This window comes from Rhinolophus hipposideros (genome assembly GCF_964194185.1).
Source record: "Rhinolophus hipposideros genome assembly, chromosome: 1".
Taxonomy (NCBI): Eukaryota; Metazoa; Chordata; class Mammalia; order Chiroptera; family Rhinolophidae; genus Rhinolophus; species Rhinolophus hipposideros.
In genome coordinates this window covers 1,916,331-1,942,978 of record NC_138047.1, presented here as the reverse complement: position 1 = coordinate 1,942,978, position 26,648 = coordinate 1,916,331, and the positions used below count along the sequence as shown (strand labels likewise).

The window sequence follows — 26,648 nt, the reverse complement described above, 5'->3', positions numbered from 1 at the left end:
ACCTGATGACAAGTGTCCTTATAAGAGACCCAGAAGGGACACAGAGAGAGAGGAAGAGAGGGAGGTGCTGTGAAGACATGGGCAGCGATTGAAGTGACATACGAAAGGACGCCGAGGATTGTGGGTAGCCACCAGAAACTAGGAGGCAAGCATGGGGCAGACTTTCCCTCTGAGCATCTAGAAGGAATCGACCCTAAGACAGCTTTATTTTGGACTTTGGTTTTCAGGACTGTGAGAAAGTAAATTTCTATTGTTGAAAGCCACCCAGTGTGTGGTAATTTGTGACTTAATGGTGCGTGTGTGACAGTGGGATGGGGTGGGGATGATTGTGATACAGGAGACTTAGCCTGTCCCTAGGGAGACAGGGAGGTCCCTGGTGGAATAAACAAGACAGCCATATCCTAAAACTTCAGGTTTTGAAATCACCCCTTCGCTCCAGGACATAATGTAACAAGGCCTTGAGGTTAATCATAAAATTCCTTTTGGCCTGACAAAGGGAGCAGATCTGATAGATAAGAGTGGGTTACTTTGCTAATTCCTTTAGGATGGACAAGCAGAACAAACCTGGTAGACGAATTTCATTAGAAGGTGCCAGTTCCCTTCTTCAGACAAGTTCCCTTCTTTAAACAGCTCCCCTTCCCCAAGCAGGCAAGGGAAGGTACAAAAGTAGGAATGTTTGCCTCAGTTATGGGGCCACCTCCCATTTGGGACCCTCTCCTGCTCAGGAGTGCAACCTCTTCTCCTGCCTCTAATAAACTATCCTCTTTTTAAAACTTTTTGCCTCTCCCTGGACCGTGTTTCCATTCTTCTGCTTCACGAGACACAATCCCAGCCCACACTCAGAAACTGCCTGCAGATCCAACATCACGTACATCACTTGTAGAGTAGAGGACTTGATCTGTAACAGGAATCCAGCTATGGGAACAAGGAGGCGTGGTCCCCTGTCATTGTTGCCACTAATAAAGAAAATGCTTGGTGTTTCACCTGTTCATTTCTTACAATGTCTGCTTGGTATCACTCTGTTCCAGAGTAACATTGTGTACAACAGCTATTTATTCTAAGAGCTGAAGGTGCCAAAAGTAATTAGCAATGCATTTGTCAAAAAATTTGGCAGAGGTCCTGGGATTACGGTGTTTTGTAAAAATGTGCTGTTGTGTGTCAGAAAACACATCGACAATGTTTCAGTTTTAAATTGTTTCCATTTCAGAGGGGGAAAAAAAACACATCTGAATGTCTGAAGCTGGCCAGTCACTGCCTGTTCTCTGTTACTGTACGTAGCACAGGCCACCTGCACTACCCTGATTTACTTCTGAGGACACTCGGAACAGAAGCGAAGTCTACACAGGTCCAACACGTTTCCCACGACCCTTCTCCTGCAGCCTAGCCACCACGTACAGCACCCTCTCTCTCAGGGGCCGCTCCCACATTCTTTCCTTCCTTCCTTTCTTCCTTCCTTTCTTCCTTCCTTCCTTCCTTCCTTCCTTCCTTCCTTCCTTCCTTCCTTCCTTCCTTCCTTCCTTCCTTTCCTTCCCTCCTCCCTTCTCTCTTCTCTCTCTCTCTCTCTCTCTCTCTCTCTCTCTCTCTCTCTCTCTCTCTCTCTCGTCTTCTTTAATTTTTGGTTTTGGATTTTTCCTCCAAAATTTTTCCTTGGTTGTCATTCTTCTGGGGAACATTGGCGTCAGCAGTAATGCTTGTTCTGCCTCTTTATAGGAACCCCAGTTTTCTCTAAACGTGGCTATTTCATACTAACATTTACCTTGTCCAGGTCCTGCCCCAGCACAGACATCAGCCTTTCTCAGAAATGTAGGGTATCTCAGAGGCAGCCAAATAACCACTCATTTTCCAAGCGAGGTGGCTACAGCCCGGGGAACATTATCTGGTACAGTCCCAAGCTCTGACTTCAGGTCCCACTCAACTCCAACTAGGGCCAGGACTGCCCTACAAGTCAAACTGCAGGTTTCCTTCTGTGTCTTCAAATCAATCATTTTGCTAAGAAAAGTCTCCAAATAAATGAAAATGAGATAATTTACAGCAGTGCATTCTAGGCAGAGCACAGAGAATTTAAGCATCTTTTCCCTGGTTCCATTCCCTGTCCCACCTGTATCTTTATTACAGGTACAAATGATGCTAATCTGACGGTTGTGATTCAGCCCACGAAAACGTGTCTTCTGGAGCAAGAACAAGTTAACCATTGACCTTAAGGCCCATCTGCAAAGCACAGCTTTCGTTTTGTTAAGCAGACAGCGGTGAGAGAGGCAAAGGGGTCTTTTTCTGCTAATGACAAAACCGAGACAGACTGCACAGGAAAAGCATCTAGATATGCGTGGAGGTGAACTGTGCTTCTTTGAGAAGCTAGATGAGGAATAAGATTTACTTGTTTCAGAAAGTATGTCAGACATGCGGGACAGGCCCATTATCAGAGACCCCCAATGTGTCACTATTCCCGGGGTTCAATAATGCTTTGCTCATTCCAGCTACGACAGCTGCGTGCCTAATAGTCACACTACTTCCACTTTTTAAGACAAGGGACAAAGATAATTTGGGAGTGCAGGGAGAGATGGAGAAGGCGACAACCAGAATTAAGCATTTCGTGGAAGGGATACAAAGGAACCAGTGTCGGAGGAGGAAGAAGGCAGACCTTTCTGGTAGATGAATTCTGACTGACAAGACACCAACTGGTATTTGTGATTGACAATCAGGCTGGGGCACAGATGAACAGGTAATTGCAGCTGTGTATTATCTTTTCATAAACACTGATGCTATAAATAGGCCTGCCAGCATACAGAAACCTAGCCTCAGCAGACAGATGCTCCTTGGGACCCCACCCACTGCTTTCAGGGTGCTTTACTATCACCCCATAGAGATGAGGCCACACCCCAAATTGCTGCCCACTGCATAGACACCATCACATTCCCTGGGGTGCACATTTCCTTTGCAGGCAGAAGGCCAGAGGCAGTTCCAGACTCACCACTTCTCCACAGTAGGTATTAGATGCTGAATCTTAACCCTATCATGCTTAAAATAGGATTAAAATACTGACCCTCCATAATGCACGCAGTTTGGGGTTCACGTGAGAACCATATAAGATTGCAAATAGGGATAGGTTTGCACCCTTGTTATTGCTGCTGCATTCCAAATTTTACCCAAATACTTCCCACATTGTGTTAGAAACGGTATGTTTATTCAACTGACTGCTTACTTAGGCTGTGAGTTTCTTAAGGAGAACACAGCCAAGCCTTGTGACTACATATGGATTTAGCACAGTGCACAAAAAAGCTGGAGATTAGCAGAGTGTGTTAAATGAATAAATTCCCATAGTTGTTCTAAATGCACTTTGGAAACCTGGGATAGCTTCTAAAACTATAAAAACATGTATGGATTGGTCAATAAGGACCAGTGGGTAACTCTTGGGCCAAATCCTTTCTTAAACAGTATGACAATTTATCTCAATTATGAACACAGAGTGGTAAAGCAGGTAACAACTGCAGTGCACATTGCAACCAAGATTATAATACTCAGAAAGTGGACTCTCCCAGAAAGCGCCACTGAGGCATTTTCCAGCCGAGAGACACATTCCCTTGTGCTGCATGCGCTTTCCTCTGTGACAGCCCCAGGGGCCGCCTTTGAAAGATTTGTAGTAGGGGACTACATTTCTTGGTGCCCCCACTATGCAACATTTAGTGGGGAAAGGTCACTAAAATAAACCATAAAATCAGTGTGAAAGCTGAGAAGAATGAGAAGGTTCCCAGAAGAGCTGCTGGCCACTGGAAATGTAGACACTCAGTTCCCGGTGAGGAGACCCACGCTTCCTCCTTGATCCCGTGTCTCTTGATCCCACCTTCCTCTCACCACAGTGGGTTTCCTACAACACTGGGCAACCTTGTCTGGAGTTTGCCACAAGGACAAATCTGCCCCCAACCCTCAGCCCGAGAATCACTGGAACTGATATTTAAACTGAGGAGTCCTGGGTTCTATTCCATGTCCACATAACAAATGCAGGGATTGGCATCTAAACTCCTTTGCAGGTAACTGACAGGCCCTTGCAAATGTGACAGCTTAAGCATGAGCTCCAACCACCACTTTGGTCACTGTTTCTTGGCGCAGGTGGCAGACTCTTTTTCTCGGTAACCGCCTCCCATGTGTCCAACACCCAGACGTACACCAGCTCTCCACAGCCTGATAAAATGGACTCAATTCCCCCCAGCTCGGAGACTTGCCACCACATCATGGAGAAACATGGAGAAATGGAGTCAAACCAGAACCAGTGAAGTATGAAGACACCAACATCCTGAGTGTGAACAACACCCAATCAGAAAGACTACTCGGAATATGTGACCAAGACTTCCGTGTCCTCCAAAGCGGGCTTTCACTTCTGGTCAAAGTCATTTGTCTGGTTGGGCTGTCAGCCTCATATCAGCAGTGCAGGTACTGGAGTAAGCAGGACCCCCTCCTCTAGGATGACGATATGAGAATGTCACATTGAATCAACCCACGGATTTCAAGAGAGCATTTCTAACATAATCTACATGTGTTATCAATGAAGGGATTATTGCTACATCAGGATCAGTGGTGAGTTAAAAATTAAAAAATGATTTTGTCTCACCCTCTCCACCTTCATTTTACATCATTAAGTCCATGAATTTCCTGGAAATTTTTATTTAAAATGCAAAATTATGAAGAGGACACCTATTAGGGAAAAAAATGGAAGTATTCCCCTGTATATATTGGAATTTCGTTATTAAATCTCAAATGTGTGTTGTGAGCCTGCACACATTCTCTCCCACTTTTTACATTCTCTCTCTTTCTCTCCTCTCTCTCTCTCTCTCTCTCTCTCTCTCTCTCTCTCTCTCTCTCTCTCTCTCTCTCTCTCTCTCTTCTTTCTGTCTCTCCCCCTCTCTCTTTTTCCTTTTTCTCTTACCTAAATACAAAGGCAGTTTTACCTCAAACAATCTTTAGTTTAAAAATAATCCACAAAAAAAATTTTTTAGCAGATTAATTTATCCTGATGAAGAGAGAACAAAATTTATTCAATGCCTTTAAAACCTATCACTGTTTCCATGCAGACATTCTTTTCCTTGGTGAAAACTAAACAATAAACAAAGTTTAGCTGATCAAGGAGCAGTTATACATGAGTTCCAAAGAGGTACTTCCTGAGTTTAGGAGTTTGGGAATATTACTAAACTATTCAGTCATATTGATAATCCTTGAGCAGATGAACCATTTTTTCAGATTCATAGTCCTAAAAACTATGCAATAAAGTAAATTTGTGAAAAAAGTTACAATCAGCAAAGGTGAGTACATGTTAATAATCATTTACTGTTTGGAGTTTTACAAAAACCAGCAGATATTATATCGTGTTTTCCTGAAAATAAGACCTAGCTGGATCATCAGCTCTAATGCATCTTTTGGAACAAAAATTAATATAAGATGTGGTCTTATTTTAATATAAGACTGGGTCTTATATAATATAAGACTGGGTACACTATAATATAATATGATATAATATTAGGTCTTGTATTAATTTTTGAGGCTCCAAAAGATGCATTAGAGCTGATGGTCTGGCTAGGTCTTTTCTTCAGGGAAACATGGTACCATTTGGAACATTTCCTGCGACTGTTATATTTGTACCTGTCTACATGCAACTAACTAGCCATCCACCTACTAGGAAATTAAGTGACTTTCAACTAACATATGTTAAAATGTTTTAAGTAAGTATTAGGTGGATTCAGGAGTCCTCTTCTAACACACCTGAGTGCTATCTAACCAAGAGCAAGGAATCTGAGGACCTGAATTGAAGGACATCAGCATTCTAACTGAATAACTCAGTGGTTCATTCAGATGCAGTTGAGGTCCTGAGCAAATACAGCATGAATTGGTTTGGCTAAAAACAATCAGGGTTGGGGCCCGTGCATGTAGACCTGGACTCAGACTGTAGGTGTGCCCATCACCAACCCAGGTCCCCTTGGATGGGACGAGGGTGCTGCCTGTATTCCCTGCAAAGCCTACCAGAGACGTTATGCTTCCTGTTGAGCAGGAAGAAGTGGCCTCAGAGTCTTCTCAGCCCATGTCCACGCCCCGCCCACCAAGCACACCTGCTCAGCAGAGACACTTGCTGCCACCACAGACAGAAAGCCACGGGACCACGTAGCCCGCAAGCCCACTAGGGTTCCACAGGCTTTATTCTAGTGCCTGAAAAATGAAGAACTCAGTTTAAAAAAAATGTTTAAGTAATAACAGGCTGTTTTCACATATCACTACATTTTTCTCCATTTCTTCAGTTTTTGTGATTTTTTTTACATTATAAAATGTTATTGGTGTAAATCGATCCTTAACTATTACATGCATTTTACCTGCATGCATTTCATGCTGTACTACATTTTTGTTAATTTTTATTTTATTTTACTTTTTAAAAAATGTGTGATTTTAGTTAATGAAGATTTGGCTGGTGATGAAACTGCCCTGGCTAAATGGTTAGGGAAATGTTAATGCTTTTTCTCCTTCCTCAACCTGGTATGGCTTAAGAGACATTCTGCTTGAGTGTGGGGTAACACATTCTTTATCATTCCCGAGTGACACTCCTGGTCACACGCGTCTCCACATTAGGCAAATAAATTATCACACAAGACGGGAAATGGAGAAGCTGACCTAAATTTTGTTTCCAAAATGACAGCATGAGCGACACTAATTCCTCACAGTAGAGGGACAGAAAGGTGACGTGTCATTAGACTATAATTACAGCTCTTCTGAGTTAAGAGGAATTTCACCTGGAAATGACAAAAAAGACTGGCCTTGTCATAGAGAATGGAACTGGGATGTCCTGTTCACGATTAACCATTACACGACTTCTATTCACAGTACAGTGCTCTGTTGAAATTTGGACCGCAGCATTAGGTCTGGTTGAAATCTCTCATCTACTCCACATTCACTGACTGACTCTGGGCACTCATTTCCTCCTGAATAAAAGGGAGACAATAGTGATAATATGTACCTCACAGTGTTTTGTGAGGATTAAAGCCAAGGGATTTCCTATACTTCCTACAAACTCATCGTAAGTGTTCAACAATGTATTTACATCTGCTTGAGGCTAAATACTGTTGTCACTGAAAACATAAAACTAGTTCATAGCTAATCTTCATTAAAGAGCACAGTATTCTGTGCACTGCCCTTGTAAGTACCAGGCTTACTTCCATGCACAATTTTGAAAAAGTGAACTTTACAATACAATTGAAATTAATATACTGGAAAATGCAATGAATACGTTGTAATATCATTATTTCTGTTTGCATATATGCTTCGTAATTCTTCTGTAAACATTTAACTGCATTTTTATAGTAAAAATATGAAGGTTCACTATGGATTGACTACAGCTCTTAGCTGATGAACACCTGGTACGTACAATGGCTTGTAACCTTGGACACAGCGCTGTGCTCACTCCCATGTGTCTGGCTCTGTCCATCAAGCATATCAAGGTGACGTGCGCTGGAGAGTGGCCGCTGCTGCCCTGCGTGTGCGGAGTAACTCCAGGTGCGGGAGCGGAGGTCCGGAAACCGCGCGGAGGCTCGTCGATAGCCATCCACAGCTCGAGCACATTATTTAAAAATAGTTATGACATTCCAGTTAATTGTTTTAACTGGGGCCAACCAGACACCATCGCCTCTGTGTATAGACGGGGAGAAGGGTGGAGACCACGTGACCCATATACCGGGCTTTAGAGCACTTGTCCCTGTGAGTTTTTCCGGAGGTAAACGAAGAGAAGAATTTTCCTCCTGATAAAGGAAAATAACCTGGGAAACTGGTCTTTCTTTTCAAACAATCAAAAGATCCATTAGATAGACTTCCTGTGCAATTAACAAAACACTTTGGGCTACACATGGCTTGGTACTTAGTTAGGAAAGAAGATCCATGACAGTGTTTTGTCCTTGCTTTAGTATAACCAAAAACTGCTGATATGAAAATGGTAAATATCAATTCAGGGAAATAGTGTCAACGGATGAAATGTGAAGTTTTGTTTTAAAATAACTTTACTATCAAGAAAAACAAAGATCACAGCTTTTAATGCTTATAATGAGCACCGATGTGTGATACCAGAGGTTTATCAATCAAGCAGCATTTTGTGAAGGGACATTTTTGTTTTCAAATGCTATCATGTGCGTCTAACCTCCTTTGACAGTGTTTTCTTCAGAAGTCGCCTTCCACTAGTGTCTACAATGCCCCCTCAATGAGGTTGGACAATCCATGAACACTGAATGACTAAACGACAGGATGAAACGTGTCCTTTGTAATCTCTGTGCCTGGTTAAATCTCACCCAATTATACTACTGACCACTTGTACAGGAAATCTATCAAACCTGTTGAAACATTTATAATGACATTTTAACTCCCTTCCATTGAAAATGCATTGAAAAGTATTCTGTAAGTGCAGTATTTAGAAGCAAGCTATTATTTCGAAGAGGAGCCAAATGCCTGAACCTGCTGTTTCAAAATTGCTTCCCAAATTCGAGGAAACATTTTACAAAGGAGGCTCATAATGGAGTCTGAGCTGGGCCCAGGGGACATGAATGCCGTGTCCCGTATTGTGTCACCTATTGACCCTCAGAAGGTTGATAAAATGGGAGGCAGATGGCAGTGGCCGTGTATGTGTTTACGTATCAAGCTGGCCCATAGCTTTCACCAGAACCAGAAATCATTTATTGTCAGTGCTGTCCAGAATATATCCTGACAGTTTCGTGGGAGTTTCACTGCCATTTATTTTCAAATCAATACTCAATTACGAAGAGGAAGATTCACTCCCTTGCCCATTTTCAAGATGAAATTATGGAGTAAAGCAATAACACTTAACTCAAGGCAAACCACCGACCATTAACTCGTGATGGCACCGAAGACCAGCCAAATACTTTACTAAACGTCACTCCCTCTCGCTCTCCCTTTTTGGCTTTTAATTAATCATTGCGAAAAAGGCCCTTCACATTGTGACTGATGACCAGAGAAAACAATTTTCTCCTAACTGCCTTTTAATTTCAACTCTGGGAGAGCGCATTGACCGGCTCTCACAACAACCCATCAATGCTAGTTTTTAATGTGGTTTCTCCTTTGTTATTGAGAAGAATGGAGTGACGATGGCGCCCTGTGCCGCTCTTCATAACTCACGTGATTGATTTGGTAACTGCTGCACATTTGCTGCAGGATAAAGAGTGCTGTCAATGAAGATACTGGGGACTATATAAATTACTCCATTAACGAGAAATAAAGCTATTTATGGTTTTTAGAGGAAAATGCAGCTGGTACTAAAAGAAAAAGAGAGAGAGAGACAGAATACAATGGCAGGATTGCGTGCACTTTCTCCCCTGTATGTACGCTATGCCCTGGTCCTGCTCTTGTGCTTATGTGGAAAATAATTCGAATCACACAAAAATAAAGACTGGATGATGACAATAAAAAGCTTTACTTAACAGTAGTAAATCTGAAAGGCCAGATGGCAAGTGTGAAGTTCAACTTTTTAGGCTCCGACCCTAAATAGTTTTCACTTAGTTTTAGGTTAGTGCATACAGACATATCCAGCAAAATCTTTCAAATGTATTTATTTCATAGAAACCTCTGAACATTGGTGCTAGCAGCACTGCAAAAAAATCAAACAACTGAGTGGTGGTGGTGAACACACAATGTGATATATAGATAATGTATTACAGAATTCCACTGTATACTGAAAACTATGTAATTTTACTAACCGTTATCACCCCAATAAATTTTAATTACCAAAACCTGGTAAGGATAATACAAAAAAAGAAAGTTACAGACCAATATCTCTGATGAATACAGATGCAATAAATAAATAAATAAATAAATAAATAATAACATACAACAAAAAACAAAAAATTAAAACTCAATTTCAAAGAATAGTCTTTTTCTAGTAGTCAAAATTCAGTACCGCAAATTATGACTTCAGGTACTTGCCACATGGTTGTCACTGGAAGGGCTTAACAGCTGAGGGAGAGATTTTTTTGTCTGCATCTTGGTTTTACATTTAATGAGAGACTCTTAAAAGGCAGTAGAAATGATCCAGGTGAGAGGGAGAGGTTACATATATTAATATCAAGAAGGAATAATCAATGGGGCAAGATTCTTCCATAAGAAAGACAGCAGATAAAAAGAGGAGGTCAGAGAGTAGGGTGTGGGCCAGTGCGGGTAGTTTGCAGACGTGATGGTTTGTGGGGTTTTTCTATAAAATGGAAAAGTGAGGTTGTGTGGGGAGTTATGCAGATGGGGACATGGAAAGGCATATGGAGAGGGTGAAGAACATTGAAAGGTGCCACTTTGTGCTGAATCAGTGAGGGGGCAACTTCTAGGAATGTGCTGGTGCATTGTACATGTGTGAGCCTGGGAGATAACTCCACTACTTCTGCCAAAAATGGACACTGAAGCCAAAGTGGTTAAGCAATTGTTATGGACTGAATGTTTGCATCCCAAAAAATCCATATGCTGACACCTAACCCCCAAGGTGATGGTATTCAGAGGTGAGGTCTTTGGGAGGTCATGAGGTCATGAGGATGGAACCCTCATGATGGGATTAGTGCCTTTTTAAAAGAGACCCCTCACCCCTCACACCATGTGAGGACACAGGAGAAGATGTCGTCTATGAACAAAGAAGCAGGCCCTCACCAGACACTGGTACACCTTGATCTTGGACTTCCAGTCTCCAGACTGAGAAACACATATGTGCTGTTCATAAGCCCCCTAGTCAGTGGTGCTGTGTTAGAGAAACTGGAGCTAGGATAGCAGTAACCAGCTCTTCTGGAAAAAGCAAACACGAGGTTGGGCAGTAACCAACGCCCCTAAACTCTCAGGAAGACTCCTCCAGTGACTTCTGTGATGAATAAAATGTGTGGTGAGTCTCTTCCCATAACAGAATCTACTCAGAATCTGAACAAACTTAAACTGTGAATGTTCCAACTATTATTACTATCATATTGCTATGGCGATCCTTGGAAGACATTGGGAATCACTCATCTCCAAGAAGAACTTGGTCAAATGTTTCTGATTTGCTGAGCTTCATCTAAAAAATGTAGAATTAATAAATGAAATATCCATAAAATATGGCTAGAGAAAACCTGAGTGCTGGTCTGTGTTCCGTAGACACACTTCCCTAGCTGACATTACTTCATCAAGCATTATGTTTGCTTATTCTGAGAGAAAAATTACCACCTGAAAGTATTATTTAAAAATCGAATTCACTTGACCAAGCAAAATGAAATAGATATGGTACATGATGTTCCTGGTGCTTATTGTAATTACTAGCTTTCAGGTTCCTGATTACAAGTTTCTAAGTATAAAAGTACTCAGTACTTAATCAGCTCTGCCTGCTTCATGTGCCCACACATTGCATTCTTGTTACCACCAATTTGCAAGTATTTGTTTACTTTTGTTCTTAACTTTGACCAAGTCCTGTGTAACTTAACTCTTCTCTTTTTTTAGTGTATGAGGTGTGATCAAACAATATAGCAAATGTTTAAATAAATAAAAAATTATTATGGTAAAAGACACATTGCCATTAATCTCCCTCAAAATACTCCCCTTTGCTTCAAACACTTCTTTCCACTTTCTGAAGCAATTCTGGTAGTTCTTTTTCGTAAGTGTCTTTAGTTGCACTGTCATGGCTGCCTCAATGTCCGGAATCAATTCAAAACATTTACCTTTCATGGTCAGTTTGACTTGGAGGAAGACCTATAAGTCGCATGGTGTCAGATCATGGATGAGGACACACCATCATGTTTTTATTTGACAGAAATTGCCATACCAGAAGCGATGTGTGACAACAGAGAGCATTGTCATGATAGAGGATGATTTATGGCACACTTTAGAACATACCTTCTCTCAACCATAGCTCACACTCAACTCACTTCCCTGAAGAAGTTAAAACTTGTCATATACTATTACTAAGTTTCTATGTACCACTTCCTGTATTGAAGATCCCTGCCTGTCCAATGGATGGCACTCAGCAGCAGCATTCTCCATCTTTAGTGATCATAAGAGAAAGGCTCCGTGTCACACATCGCTTCTGATAGGGCAATTTATACCAAATAAAAATGTCACGGTGTGTCCTCATCCACCTTATTCACCAGATCTGGCACTATGCAACTTCTGGCTCTTCCCCAAAGTCAAAATGACCATGAAAGGTAAACATTTTGAATTGATTCAAAACATCAAGGCAGCCACAACAGCACAACTCAAGACTCTCATGAAAGAGGACTTCCAGAACTGCTTCAGAAAGTGGCAAGAATGGTGGGATAAGTATGTTTGAAGCAAGAGGGAGTATTTTGAGGGGGATTAATGGCAATGTGTCTTTTACTGTAATAATTTTTTTGATTTAAGCATTCACCATAGTTTTTTATCACACCTCCTATAAAGAACCCACATGAACCAATGCTATGGCAGAAATTCAGAGGACAGAAATGAGAACTATTCTCAAAGGATTACTTCTAAGATATTCATATTTGGGAAAATAGCTCAATCTACTCATGCCATAGTTTCATGTGAAAAAAAATAATAAACTTTTCCAAGATGTAATTACAAAATACCATGCATTCATGAAATGTTTTAGAGAACTGAAGAAAAAAAACTCTAAAAACATTTGACAGGAAAATGGGAAGAAGATACGGGTTTTTGGTACAGATATTATATAATTTTCTACCCTACTAATTCAAATGTAGTGTGTCTCAGAATGTTTTTTAAAAAATCAAGTAAAAAACGATGCAAGGCTCAAACTCACCAAATCAGTCAGATCATTGGAAGGAGAAATGACCTCCAGCTCCCAAACATGACGTGTGAAATGCTGGTGAATGATGTGTAAGTGACAAGACACGTTCTAGAATGTGTGTGGTTTGGATATGTTAGTAAAGAACATTCCATTAAATGTTTATTACTAAATGCCCTGCTGATAAATTAATTTTCCGTCATTCACTGAGAAATTGTGCAGCAATCAAGGTCCTTTGTTTCTTAATAACCATTGCATCAGCAATCTCTAGTAGTGTGTGTAACTACTGGAAAGTGCTCACGTGAACTCTAAAGCACTTTTTTTTAGTACTCTGTGTCTCTTCTCTTCATTTCTGTTATTTAAAATCACACCATGTCAAAATAGAATGTTCTGGAAACAGGCTTTTTTTGTCTATTTTTTTTTCATTTAAAAATACATTAATGTTGTTTTCCCCATTTGATGAGTAAAAGTGAAGTATTAATTTCCAACTGAAGTAGACTGAGTATTAAGTGATAGATGCACTGGATAATTTAAAATCAGATTGTTCGGGAGAATAAAGGCACAATTGCACCCTTTGTGTTGTGTCCCTCCTGACCTCGTTCTTTACAGCTCAGTGCAAATTTTGCATCTAGACAGAAAACTGCTCCTTTTTAAAAACAAAATTACTGATCAAAGCCCATGGAATAATAAGAAAATGTCCTGGGGATATTCCACTTTATGGCAAAAGTCATCATCAAGTTTTATATCCAACGATATTTTGTCATAATGCATTGTGTTTTGGTTGGCGGAGAGGCAAACATCATGGTGTTTTTTGCTTATTGAGAGCTGATCCTCTCCTTGATTTCAGTTTTGTTCATATCACATATATAGTTTGTTTTTATTTTTTTGTTTGTTTGTTTTTAAATTCAAGAAGAAGCAAACCAGTCAGAGAAAACACAACTTCAATTTAGTAGAGAAGTTGGGAGAGAAAAGTAGGAAATGGCCAAATTGACTCAGCTTCTTTTAATCAGGTCCTCCCACTGTGGCATAATTGCTATCTGATTTGTAGTAACTGAAGATTTCATTACCGGACATGTTCCTTACTGGTTTTTCATTGTTTGTTTTTTTTGTGTGTTTTTTTAATCATAATGTTTTAAAGCCAAATTATTTTTCTTTATTTTTTCATCAAACCCATATAAGCATAAAACTAGAAAGATAGTATCAGAATATGAATTTTTACAATAAATTATTTCTGTTCATAATTATTATCTTACAAAACTGGATTGTACTAGGTTATAAAAAAAATAGAGGAATAAGTAAAATTATTCGATTCTATTTCAAAAATGAAGGGAGATTCAATACCTGTTTCTCTCTAACTCATTTTTATATGTAACTTAAACATAATAAAGGATAAGAAGAGAAGAGGATGCAAAGCCATTGACAGCAAAAATGTCCTTCTCAAAAAAAAATAAAAAAAGAAACAAAAGAAAGAAAGAAAAAACCTGGATTCTTTTCTTTATTGGGTCAAAGGAAATAAGTCTGTGGCCCAAGACGTCTGGAGGTATCTCTGTCTGTCTAATCTGTCATCTATCTATCTATCTATCTATCTATCTATCTATCTATTTTATCTATCTATCTATCTATCTATCTATCTATCATCTATCTATCCATCTATGTATCTATCAATCATCATCTATCTGTCTCTGTCTCTACGTCCGTCTCCATCTCTGTCCTTACAGCTTGAATGCAACATAGACAGCACCTAGATTGTTTCAGAATCTTTATTTGTGTAAAGATCTCACAGGTGAAGAGCACAGATTCCATTTGCATAAACCAGTAAGGGAAATACAGTTTTTCCCATCTTTACAGGAGAGCAAACTGAGGAGTCATAGGAACCTGCACTAGATCACCCAGCCATGAGGTGGCAACATGAAATATAAGTTCTGATGCTGAGGCTGGGGTGTGCAGGCTTTTATCTTCCATGAGCCTGCTGTCCCACTGGCTTTGGGCTTATTGTTAGGTGTCAGCACTCTCACGGGAGACTGTAGGTGGCCATCTCTGGTCTGGAAGATCTCCACTTGAGAGGGATTTTTGGATGAGTCAGGTGGGGATGGTAGCCTGAGAGAGATGTCTCAGGAAGATCACTGTGGGAAAGATAAAGGGTGTGCGGTGGGGGGAGGATTGAAAACTGTGGGTGATGAAAAGGTTTAGGGATTGAAATAGGTCTTATAGAAACGTCATCAAAATGGCGGCGTGAGGTGAGCCTCTGGAAATCTCCCCTGGAATTTACAACAAATTGAAAAACTATAACTCCACAAAGGACTCTATGCACAGCAGACAGGCAAGACGAAGAGGTCCACTCCTGAATTCACCTAAAGGTGGGAAAATTGTCCGAAAAGGGGAGGAGGGAGGGGAGAAGTGCGGAGAAAGAACCGCGCGGGCACAGGACGCAGACCTAGCTCAGTGCTCCAAGCTCGCTGCTCCCGGAACTACCACAGCTGGGTGACAGGGAAGAACTCGGACTGCTAGGGCTCTGCTTATGGCCCACAGGGCTGAGGGGACAGCACTTAAAATGACTGAACCCAATGCTCACGGCAGAGACCTCGGAGCAAAAACTGAGGTAAAAAGTCTCAAAACGGTGGTATGAACCCTCACTGGGCCGAGCAGAGAATGGAAGCCTTAGGCACTGAGACGAGCCGCCTCCTCCCTACCCTCCCAGAGCTCGCCCGCACCCACCTGCCCAGTGCTAGAAGTGGAACACTAGCAGTCTCAGATCAAAGGAACAGACTATTTGCAGTTCAGAAAACTGGGGTCTGCAGACACAGATTCGCAGCCGAACTAGTTCCGGCAAAGGGGAGGGAGCTGTGAAAGCAGCACTGGCTGTGGTGCTGGTCGCAGCCATTGCTCTGGGCCAATTCTCACAACTCATCCTGCCCCTGTCCCCAAATATCTGGGCGGATCCCTGCAGGAGTAAACAGAACTGCTGAAACATACGGGCTCTGAATCTGGTGCAGGAAGAGCTTTAGAACTTCAAAAGCTCTCTGCATCCCCACATGGACACTGAGCCCTATGACCCAGATGAACTGTTAACAGAGGAGAAGCCTGCCTCCTAGAGAATCCCCCCATTGTGTGAGAAGCTGGAATAATGCAGAGAAAACATATCACTACAGTGTGAGAGAAAAAAAAAAGACTGCAGTCAGAGAGAAAATATAACATTCTACCAACAAGTACTATAAAACAAAAGACATTTTCCTATCAACCTGGAGTAGAACCCACTCCTGTAGATGTTCAGGAAGAGAAATAATAAATCATTAACTGCCATGAATAACCAAGGCAACAAGACAGCTCAAAAAGAAAGTGAAGAGTCTCCAGAAAAGGAACTTAAATGTATAGAAATATGTGACAGAGAATTCAAGATTGCAGTTCTGAAAAAACTCAATGAGATGCAAGAAAACACAGAAAGGCAGTTTAATGAACTCAGACACACAATCAAAGAAAAACATGAACATTTTACCAAAGAGATTGAAATTTTGAAGAAGAACCTAATAGAATTTCTGGAGATTAATAACTGAATAGAAGAAATGAAGAATGAAATATCCAGCTTACGTAGTAGAGTTGACCAGATGGAGAAAAGAATCTGTGACATCAAAGATAGAAACATGGAAATTGCACAGATGGAAGAGGAAAAAGACTTGAAACTTAAAAGAAATGAAGGCATTCTACAAGAACTTTCTGACGCCATCAGAAAGAGCAATATAAGAATAATGGGCATACCAGAAGGAGAAGAAAGAGAGAAGGGAACTGAGAGGGTATTCAAACAAATAGAACGTCCCAAATTTGTGGAAAGAACTGGATCCTCAAATCCAAGAAGAAAATAGAACACCTAATTACCTCAACCCCAATAAACCTTCTCCAAGGTGCATTGTATTGAAGCCGTCAAAAATCAATGACAAACAAAGGATCCTCAAGGCAGCCAGGGAAAAGAAGATGGTAACCTACAGAAAAAAAAAAAAAAAGCCCGTTAGATTATCATCAGATTTCTCAGCAGAAACTCTACGAGCCAGGAGGGAATGGAACCAAATATTCAAACTATTGAAAGAGAGAAATTATGAGCCAAGAATAATATACTCAGCAAAGACATCCTTTAGGTATGAAGGGGGAATAAAGACCTTTCCAGACATCCAGAAGCTGAGGGAATTTTCTAATACACGACCTGCACTACAATAAATACTACAGGAGGCTATTCAACCACCATCAACAGGGACAATTTTTTCGCAACCAAAAAATAAAAAGGGGGAGAGTAAAGGCCTGAACCGGAATATGGGAATGGAGAAAGTAGGCATGCTGAAGAAAATGGAATACTCTAAATATCAAACTTTCTTTTACATAAAATTAAGGGTAACCACTCAAAAAAAATCCAGAACTGAAATATGTATTGTAATAAAAGAAGAAACAGAGGGAAACATCATAGAATACCACCACACAGAAATGATATACAACAACAAAAAGGCAAAGAAACAATGGAGACACAGCCTTACCAGAAAACTAAAGATAGCATGACAGGAAATCCTCACGTATCAATAATCACCCTAAATGTAAATGGACTGAACTCACCAATAAAAAAACAGAGTAGCAGATTGGATCAAAAAACTAAACCCAACCATATGCTGTCTCCAAGAGACACGTCTCAGCTACAAGGACAAGCATAGACTCAAAGTGAAAGGGTGGCAATTGACACTCCATGCAAATGGTATCCAGGGAAAATCAGGTGTAGCTATACTAGTATCAGATGAAATAGACTTCAGGGTGAAAAAGGTAACAAGAGACAAAGATGGACATTATCTAATGGTAAAGGGGACCATACAACAAGAAGACATGACAGTCATCAATATTTATGCCCCTATACAGGGAGCACCAAAATATACCAAGCAACTACTAACAGAACTAAAGGGAGAAATTGACCAAAACACAATTATACTAGGGGACTTAAATACATCATTGACAGCTATGGATAGATCATCCAAATAGAAAACAAATAATGAAAGAGCAATCCTAAATAACACACTAGATGAAATGGACATAATTGACATTTATAGAGTACTTCATCCTAAAATATCAGACTATACATTTTTTTCTAGTGTACATGGAACATTCTCAAGGATAAACCATTTGTTGGGACGTAAAAGTAACCTCAGCAAATTTAAGAAGATTGAAATCATACCAAGCATATTCTCTGATCACAGGGTTTGAAATTGGATATCAACTGCAAAAAGAAAGCAGGAAAAAACACAAATACATGCAGATTAAACAACATAGTTTTAAAGAACGACCAGGTAAAAGTCGAAATTAAAGGAGAGATCAAAAGATACATAGAAACAAATGACAATGAAATTATGTTCTACCAAAATTTTTGGGATGCAGTGAAAGCAGTTTTAAGAGGAAAATTTATATCATTACAGGCCTATCTCAAGAAACAAGAAAAATCCCAAATAAATAACCTCACATTACACCTTAAAGAACTAGAAAAAGAAGAACAAATGAAATCCAAGGTCAGCAAAAGAAAGGAAATAATAAAAATCAGAGGAGAAATAAATGAAATAGAGAACAAAAAGACAATAGAAAAAAATTAATGTGACAAAGAGCTGGTTCTTTGAAAAGATTAACAAAATTGACAAACCCTTGGATAGGCTCACTAAGATAAACAGAGAAGACACTAATTAACAAAATCAGAAATGAAAAAGGGGAAGTTATCACGGACACCACAGAAATACAAAGGATCATGCAAGAATACTATGAAGAACTATATGCCACCAAATTCAATAACCTAGAAGAAACGGACAAGTTCTTACAAAACATATAGCCTTCCAAGGCTAAACCATGAAGAACTGGAAAATCTAAACAGACCGATCACCAGTAAAGAAATTGAATCAGTCATCCAAAACCTTTCAAAAGCAAAAGTCCTGGACCAGATGGCTTCACTAGTGAATTCTACCAAACCTTCAAACAGGATCTAATACCAATCCTGCTCAAATTTTTCCAAAAAATTGAAGAGACAGTACTCCCTAACTCATTTTATGAGGCCAACATTACCCTGATACCAAAACCTGGCAAGGACAACACAAAAAAAGAGAATTACACACCAATATCTCTGATGAATACAGATGCAAAAATCCTAAACAAAATTCTACCAAATCGAATACAACAATGCAATAAAAAGATTATTCATCACGACCAAGTGGGGTTCATGCCAGGGGCACAAAAATGGTTCTAGAAACACAAATCCATCAATGTGATACATCACATATACAAAATAAAGGACAAAAATCATATGATTATATCAATTTATGCAGAAAAAGTGTTTGACAAGATACAACATCCATTTATGATTAAAATAATAATAAAATAGGTATAGAAGGAAAATACCTGAACATAATAAAGGCCATGTATGACAAACCCTCAGGTAATCTCATAATTAATGGTGAAAAACTGAACACAACAGTGCTGTCCCCTGTCACCTCTGCTTTTCAAAATAGTGGTGGAAGTCCTCGCCAGAGCAATCAGGCAACAGAAAGAAATAAAAGGCATCCAAATTAGGAATGAGGAAGTTAAATTGTCACTCTTTGCAGATGACATGATGCTATATATAGAAAACCCTAAAGACTCCACCAAAAAGCTGTTAGAAACAATCAACGAATACAGTAAAGTTGCCGGCTACAAAATCAACCTACAAAAGTCCATTGCATTCCTATATACTAACAATGAAATCTCAGAAAAAGAAATATAAAAAAAAAAAAGCAATTCCTTTTGCAATTGCAGCAAAAAGAATGAAATACCTAGGAATAAACTTAACCAAGAATGTGAAAGACCTATATGCTGAAAACTACAAGACATTTTTAAAAGAAATTGAAGAAGACAAAAGCCATGGAAAGACATTCTGTGCCCATGGATTGAAGAATCAACATAGTTAAAATGTCCATATTACCCAAAGCAATATACAGATTCAATGTAATCCCCATCTAAATCCCAATGGCGTTTTTTAAAGAAATAGAACAAAAAATCATCAGATTTGTTTGGAACCACAAAAGACCCCGAATAGCCAAAGCAATCTTAAGAAAAAAGAACAATACTGGAGGTATCGCACTCCCTGACTTTAGCTTGTACTACAGGCCTACAATAATCAAAACAGCATGGTATTGGCAGAAAAACAGACACATAGACCAATGGAATAGAATTGAGAACTTAGAAATAAAACCACATAAATATGGACAGATAATTTTTGACAAAGAAGCAGAAAACATACAATGGAGAAAAGACCACCTCTTTAATAAATAGTACTGGGAGAATTAGAAAGCCATGTGCAAAAGAATGAAACTGGACTGCTATCTGTCACCATGTACCAAAATTAATTCAAAATGGATCAAAGACTTAAGCATAAGACCTGACACAATAAACTGCATAAAAGAAAACATAGGTGTTAAACTTATGGACCTTGGGTTCAAAGAGCGTTTTATGAATTTGACTCCAAAGGCAAGGGAAGTAAAAGCTAAAATAAACAAATGGGACTATATCAAACTTATAATTCTGCACAGCAACAGAAACTATCGACAAAATAAAGAGGCAACCAACTGAATGGGAGAAGATTTTTGCAAACAGTGCCTCCGATAAGGGGCTAATATCCAAAATATACAAGGAACTCATGAAACTCAACAACAAAAAAACAAACAACCCAACTGAAAAATGGGCAGAGGACCTGAAGAGACGTTTCTCCAAAGAGGACATACAAATGGCAAATAGACATATGAAATAATGCTCAACATCACTAATCATCAGAGAAATGCAAATAAAAACCACAATGAGATATCACCTCACCCCAGTCAGAATGGGTTTCATCAACAAGACAAATAGTAATAAGTGTTGGAGAGGCTGTGGAGAAAAAGGAACCCTCATACACTGTTGGTGGGAATGCAGACTGGTGCAGCCGCTATGGAAGGCAGTGTGCATGTTCCTCAAAAAATTACCATATGACCCAGCAATCCCTCTCCTGGGTATCTACCCAAAAAATCTGAAAACGTTTATCCATAAAGACACATGTGCTCCAATGTTCATTGCAGCTTTATTTACAGTGGCCAAGACATGGAAACAACCAAAATGTCCTTCGATAGATGAATGGATAAAGAAGTTGTGGTGTATATACACAATGGAATACTACTCGGCATTAAGGAAAGATGATATAGGAGCATTTGTGACAACATGGATGGATCTTGAGAGTATAATGCTAAGTGAAATATGTCAGACAGAAAAAGCAGAGATCCATATGATTTCACTGATATGTGGTATATAAACCAAAAACAACAAAAGAACAAGACAAACAAATGAGAAACAAAAACTCATAGACACAGACAATAGTTTAGTGGTTACCAGAGGGTAAAGGGGTGGTGGGAGGGAGATGAGGGTAAGGGGGATCAAATATATGGTGATGGAAGGAGAACTGACTCTGGGTGGTGAACACACAATAGGATTTATAGATGATGTAATACAGAATTGTACACCTGAAATCTATGTAATTTTACTAACAATTGTCACCCCAATAAACTTTAATTAAAAATAAGAAAAAAAAGAAATAGGTCTTAGTATGTTTTCCTTTTGGATAAGCCTGACCATGTCAGCACCAATCCTGTTCTCACTGGTGTCCAGGGCAGCCTAAGTCCTACCTGGAGATGACCTGGAATGACCAACAGGATGCTGGTAGACAAGCATGTGGGGAAGGCAGCTTGGAAAATTCACCAGTTTTCTGATATCTGATCGTAAAAACCTCTAAAGTTTGTAAAATTGTTTTACAAATTTAAAACAACCAATGAAATCTTAAATGATTAGAGTTAGCATTCTTAGTATGGATTCAGTAAGTATGTATATATGTATGCATTATCCATCCATCATCCATCCATCCGGTTATCCATTCATCTATCCATATACCTTTCAAATTATCATTTTAAAGGCTGTTAACCTTCCTCAGCCCTTATTAATTAATAAATTGAACACAACTTTTGAAATGTTCATTTTATGTGTTCATGAGAGCAATGAGTTAACCGTTTTGAAAACGAAGCTTTGTCAGGGAAGAGTACATCTGGCCTGTGCTCTTCTTTCCTCATTAGCCTCCACTGAGGTGCAGGTAACTCTTCCTGGGGCCCTCATTGTACTACTCCATGGACCTGGACCTTTGTGTCACAGCCACTAGATTTCTTGTCGGCTTCAAGGTCTCTTTGACCACTGTTGGCCAATCTCCCCAAACTGTGTTGGGATGAAAAGATTTTCATTAAACTGTTGCCATTACTTTCCTCCAGGCATTCTAGGCACCCATCTAGTACTACTTCTCAGCAGTCATGATGCCAGCCTTTCTTAAGAGAATGTCTGTCCCTAGGATATACATAAGAAGTGAGGCACATGGCTTCCCTGTTTCCTCACCTTAAAACCTTCAGACATTTCTATCACCCTCCTCTACCTGGCTTCAGCCCAACATGCTGAGACACTGAACCCCCTCTCAGACCCAGGCTGTATCAAAGTTCCTATTACACCCCCTAGTGTATCCCAGTCAGACTGATGGTGGAACGTCACAGAATGGTTAGAAGTCTATGCTCTGAGTCCTCTGATTTTACTGCTGGTATTCTTAGCTGAGCTATTTTTAACTTGAAGATTAAAAAATTTCTTCTCAAGAGAGCCTGGCTCTTACAAATCAAAAGTGCTTTGACTTTCAGATGATTGTTCAGCTTTAGTTTTTAAAATGTCTAATTAGGAGCTCAAAAATCAAGAGGTAAATGTTTGTTAGGTCCCTTGTGTTCTCTTTCCTGAGGCAATAAAGTTTAGCTTCATAATGAGGAATTAATAGAGGAGAAGATGCAGGATTTCAAATATATGTAGCAGTAAACATATGTTGGGCACTCTTTCAAGATACTGTCCCACAAAAACGTATTAGGCAGAAAATGCCTGCTCCTCCCCCATCTGTGTCCACCCACCATCTTATTTATTTATATTAAAGGGGAGAAAACACTTCTTCTTCTACAAAATGACATGTCTAAACCTGAGTTTCTTTCCCTCCGAAACCAGGTCCTCCTTCGAGTTCCTCCACTCAGATACTGGCAGCTTATTTTCCTAGGAGAATAGGCGAAGAGCCTTCACTTTGTCCATTGACATTTTCCCTAGCCTTCCCCACATTTAGTCAATCAGAAGGTCATGTAGGGTCACTTCTTGTCCCTTCTTGTTCCATTTCCGTGGTGTGAACCATCACCATCAATCCATCAATCCTGTGCCTTATTTCAACAGTCTACCAACTGGAGCTCTCACCTCTGCCTCCCACGCCAAGGTCAGGACCATCTGTACAAGTGTAGACTCCATCATGTCTGCCCAGCCCATGGATATCCATCCTTTTCAATGTAAAGCCAACCTCTCTATGGAAACCTACAAAACGCTTCATTATCTGGGCACCTTTCTCCTCCTGACCCCATCTGGGATCTCTTGTTTGTGCTTTCCCCTCCAGCCACAACCTCCTGACCTCATCATTTCTCAAATATACCATCTCTACACTGCATGGGGGTCACTGCATCTTCTGTGAAAACTTCATCCCATATCACACAGCCAATTCCTTCCAATCTGGGCTCAGAGGTTGCCTTATTTGTATGCTACCCTCTGGAAATACCAACCTCCCCTCACCCTGACCTTCCCTACCCCCACCCGCTTTTTCTTCATTGTGATCTGTCACCAATATCTACCATGCTGACTTTTTACTCATTTATCTTTCTTATCGTCTTCCTCTCCAAACAGAATGCAAGCTTAATGTCTGCAGAGACAATATATCTGAATTTTGGAGCATTTTGCTTAATATTTTAGAACAGGTTTCCATGTTCACTGAATATTTTTGTGTCATTTATAACTATAATAAAGATATAAGGGCTTATATAAATGAACAAATAATTATTCTTCACTGTGGAGCTATAAAGTCAAACAAAGATGGTCTAATTTGTTTCCTATACTGTGGACATCATCTTCAACTAGGTTTTAACTGGAAAACACACATTTTTATTTATGTATTTTAGGTACACATACCCTTTATTACATGCTATTATACTTATTAATATTTAATTTATTCTTAAATCCACATTTTTCTACAAACAAACTCTTCAAATTCCATTGCAACTGAAACACATTTCGGTTTTGTGTATTTAATTCACCACATATCTTTTATATGAAGACACACACAGAAAAAAAAATCAACTCTTGAAAAGTTTCATTTTAAGGTCACATAACCACCCAGGACAACAATGTTCAAGTTTAACACAATTGGAAGGGATTGTCCCGATGGTTCACAATGCAATTTCAAAAGAACCCTTCAAGGAACGTGACAGCAGCTGTGCAATCTTGGAATTTCTCCCCTCTTCTCTATGACACCTTGATAAGGCAATTACAGCATAATTACCTTAACAAGTAGCATTACAGGAAATTATTGTCATTCTCCTGTTAAAATAACGCATAATCATCAGCAAGTGAATTTTAGAATTCCCAATCAGCATGTCATTACCTGCCGTTGGCCCTGAAATGAGTGTAATTGGTGGGCAATAACTGACAAGGTATTTGAGGGAAGAAAATATGAAAAAGGAGAGTTTGGAAAATCAACAGGAACAAAACCACATTAACCCCCAATGACCAAATTTGCCCTTCAACAGCAACATTTACTGGTCATTTGAAAACCTGGCAAACCTGGCATTCTCTTTGTTTTTCATAAACATGTTGGCTTCCCTGGCCTGCCATCTTGATGTTTTCCAAGACAGTCATTCCTTCTATGAAGCAGCCAATTGTGACACTGTGTTCTTCTGTAAGTGGCACCATTCTCTATTGCGTGTCACTTCAATAAAAACATTTCTTTAAACGCTTCGTTTTTTGATACAATAATTTGCTTTCAGATGCAGTCCTAGTTTCACAACAGTAGACATACTTAAAAAATAGATCTTTATAAACCATTCCATGCCCCTTAAAGCCTAAATGTTTATCAAGGATCTTAAAGAAACACAATTGACAGACAGGCATGAAAAGACACTATTAGAAGATTTAAACCTTAATGACAAAGAACGTGGGGACTTGTGGGGATGTCCACAGGAAGCAGGAGATGCCCACTGAGCTCCCAGAGGGAGGGGAAGCCTCCAGGTCCCCAGGCTCCAGAGAGGGAATGTCCTGTGTAAAGTGAAGATTCTACCAGTTTGTCACTGCCTTTGCCAATATCTGAGTGTTTTTCACACCCTCTGATCTGACTGGTCACCCTCTGATCTGACTCCCCAGATGGTTGTGGCCACCTTCTAGCCAAAAGGAGCAAGGAGGACAACCAACCGCAGCACGCTACTGAGTAGTCACTGCAGGCCTTTCCCTTCCACATATCTCACCGCAAGTCTAGACTTGAAGCCTGCCCAAAGGCCACCTTTCCAAAGACTGTGAACAATGTAAACATGTGCACTTCTCAACATTTCATTTGGTGAAATAAAGGATCACATGACCATTAATACAGGGGACACAGAGACCCTGTCAACTATAATAAGGTGTTCCCTTCACTGTGTGTGCATTTCTTCCAGGTCAGCTATGATGCCATGAAAAAATAAAACCAGAAAAACAAGCTATGACATTGCATCTTAAATAGCCATTCTCCTTTATTTTGTTTACCGAGATCTCAGAGTAGCCCCACTAGTGGAAATTATCAAAGCATCTGAGAGATGGCTTGTCTGAGATTTCCATCTCTACCTGTGGCTGTGGGAACACACCTTCCCCCTCAGGTGACAGGGCACATTTAGGGTCACTTAGTCTACATTCACATTAAGCAACAATGAGCTACTTTGTGCTCCACCTGCTTCTCCAGAGTCCCTTGCAGCCGACATGCTGACGGAGTGCATCCAAATCTCCTTTTCACATTCACCTGCAGCCGTCGGGAGGTTTCGTTGTACAAGGACTGTCTCCTTTGTTCAAATAAAACCTCCATCTCGTGGGAAGTGAGGGAAGCCACCCTTTCAGGTATTTCTGGTAATTGTTTGTCTTCCTTTTCACGTCTTCTCATTTTAAATCCCTTTTCACTAAGGACATACAAAATCCTGTTGGTTCTGTTTCCTTTGTTTTACATGAAACAAGCTCTCCCATGAGAAACAAAGCTCATGCAAAATTAACACATGCAAATTCACAGAAAGCAAACGAATATGACGAATTGTGATGACTGTACACATCTGATCCTACAAAAATTGTGCTTTGGCCCCAAGGAGTGGTACCAGTTCCTGGGCTCTCTGCCCGGGTTCCTCCCCTCCCACACCACCCCTATCCCCATATGTGGAGCCACTTTCCTGCTTCCTGTCAGATGCACTTAGACTTTTCTTTCCTGTAGAAGACATTTTCTTCAACAGCAGCCACCTCCAAGAGAAAATAACCAAACTAAGCATCAACCCTTTTAAAAAAGCCTGTACAGTAGCTGAAAAATATAAAATTCACTTCTTCTGCTCAAAAGAAAATCGTCCTGGGAGGTAGTGTTCACACAGTTGGCGAGATACCTGCCCCACCAACACCTGCCTGCACACCATCTTTCGCAAGCTCTCCACTGCTCCACTCCCCACACGGCGGCGTCGGTCCACTTCCTGCATGACGTTACTGGCACCAACAGGGTCCCCGCTGGTCATTAGTTCCCAGTGGCTTTGACGGAAGGGAAAGCCCCTGGAATTCTCTTCTGAGGGTCTTGAGGACTAATGATTAACCAACAGAACACGTTTTAAAATATCATCAAGTTCCCTAAAGTTTTGGAAACAACATCTTGGTGACCTTATTAAGTAACTTATTATTGGAAAGAGAAAAAGACATTGTAAGTGTGGACAACATTCAAGAGAGGAGCAAGGTGGGTGAGCAGGCC

General features: G+C 40.1%; 1 pseudogene across 1 annotated transcript in view; it reads right to left on the bottom strand.

Moving 5' to 3' along the window:
- Positions 1–26,421, bottom strand: part of LOC308496041 (transcription initiation factor TFIID subunit 8-like) — a 45,094-nt pseudogene extending 18,673 nt beyond the window's left edge. Inside the window, exon 1 of the transcript in view lies at positions 26,296–26,421. The product of the transcript in view is annotated as a transcription initiation factor TFIID subunit 8-like (transcript). The remainder of the gene's footprint in view (positions 1–26,295) is intronic.
- Between the last annotated feature and the right edge of the window lie 227 nt (positions 26,422–26,648).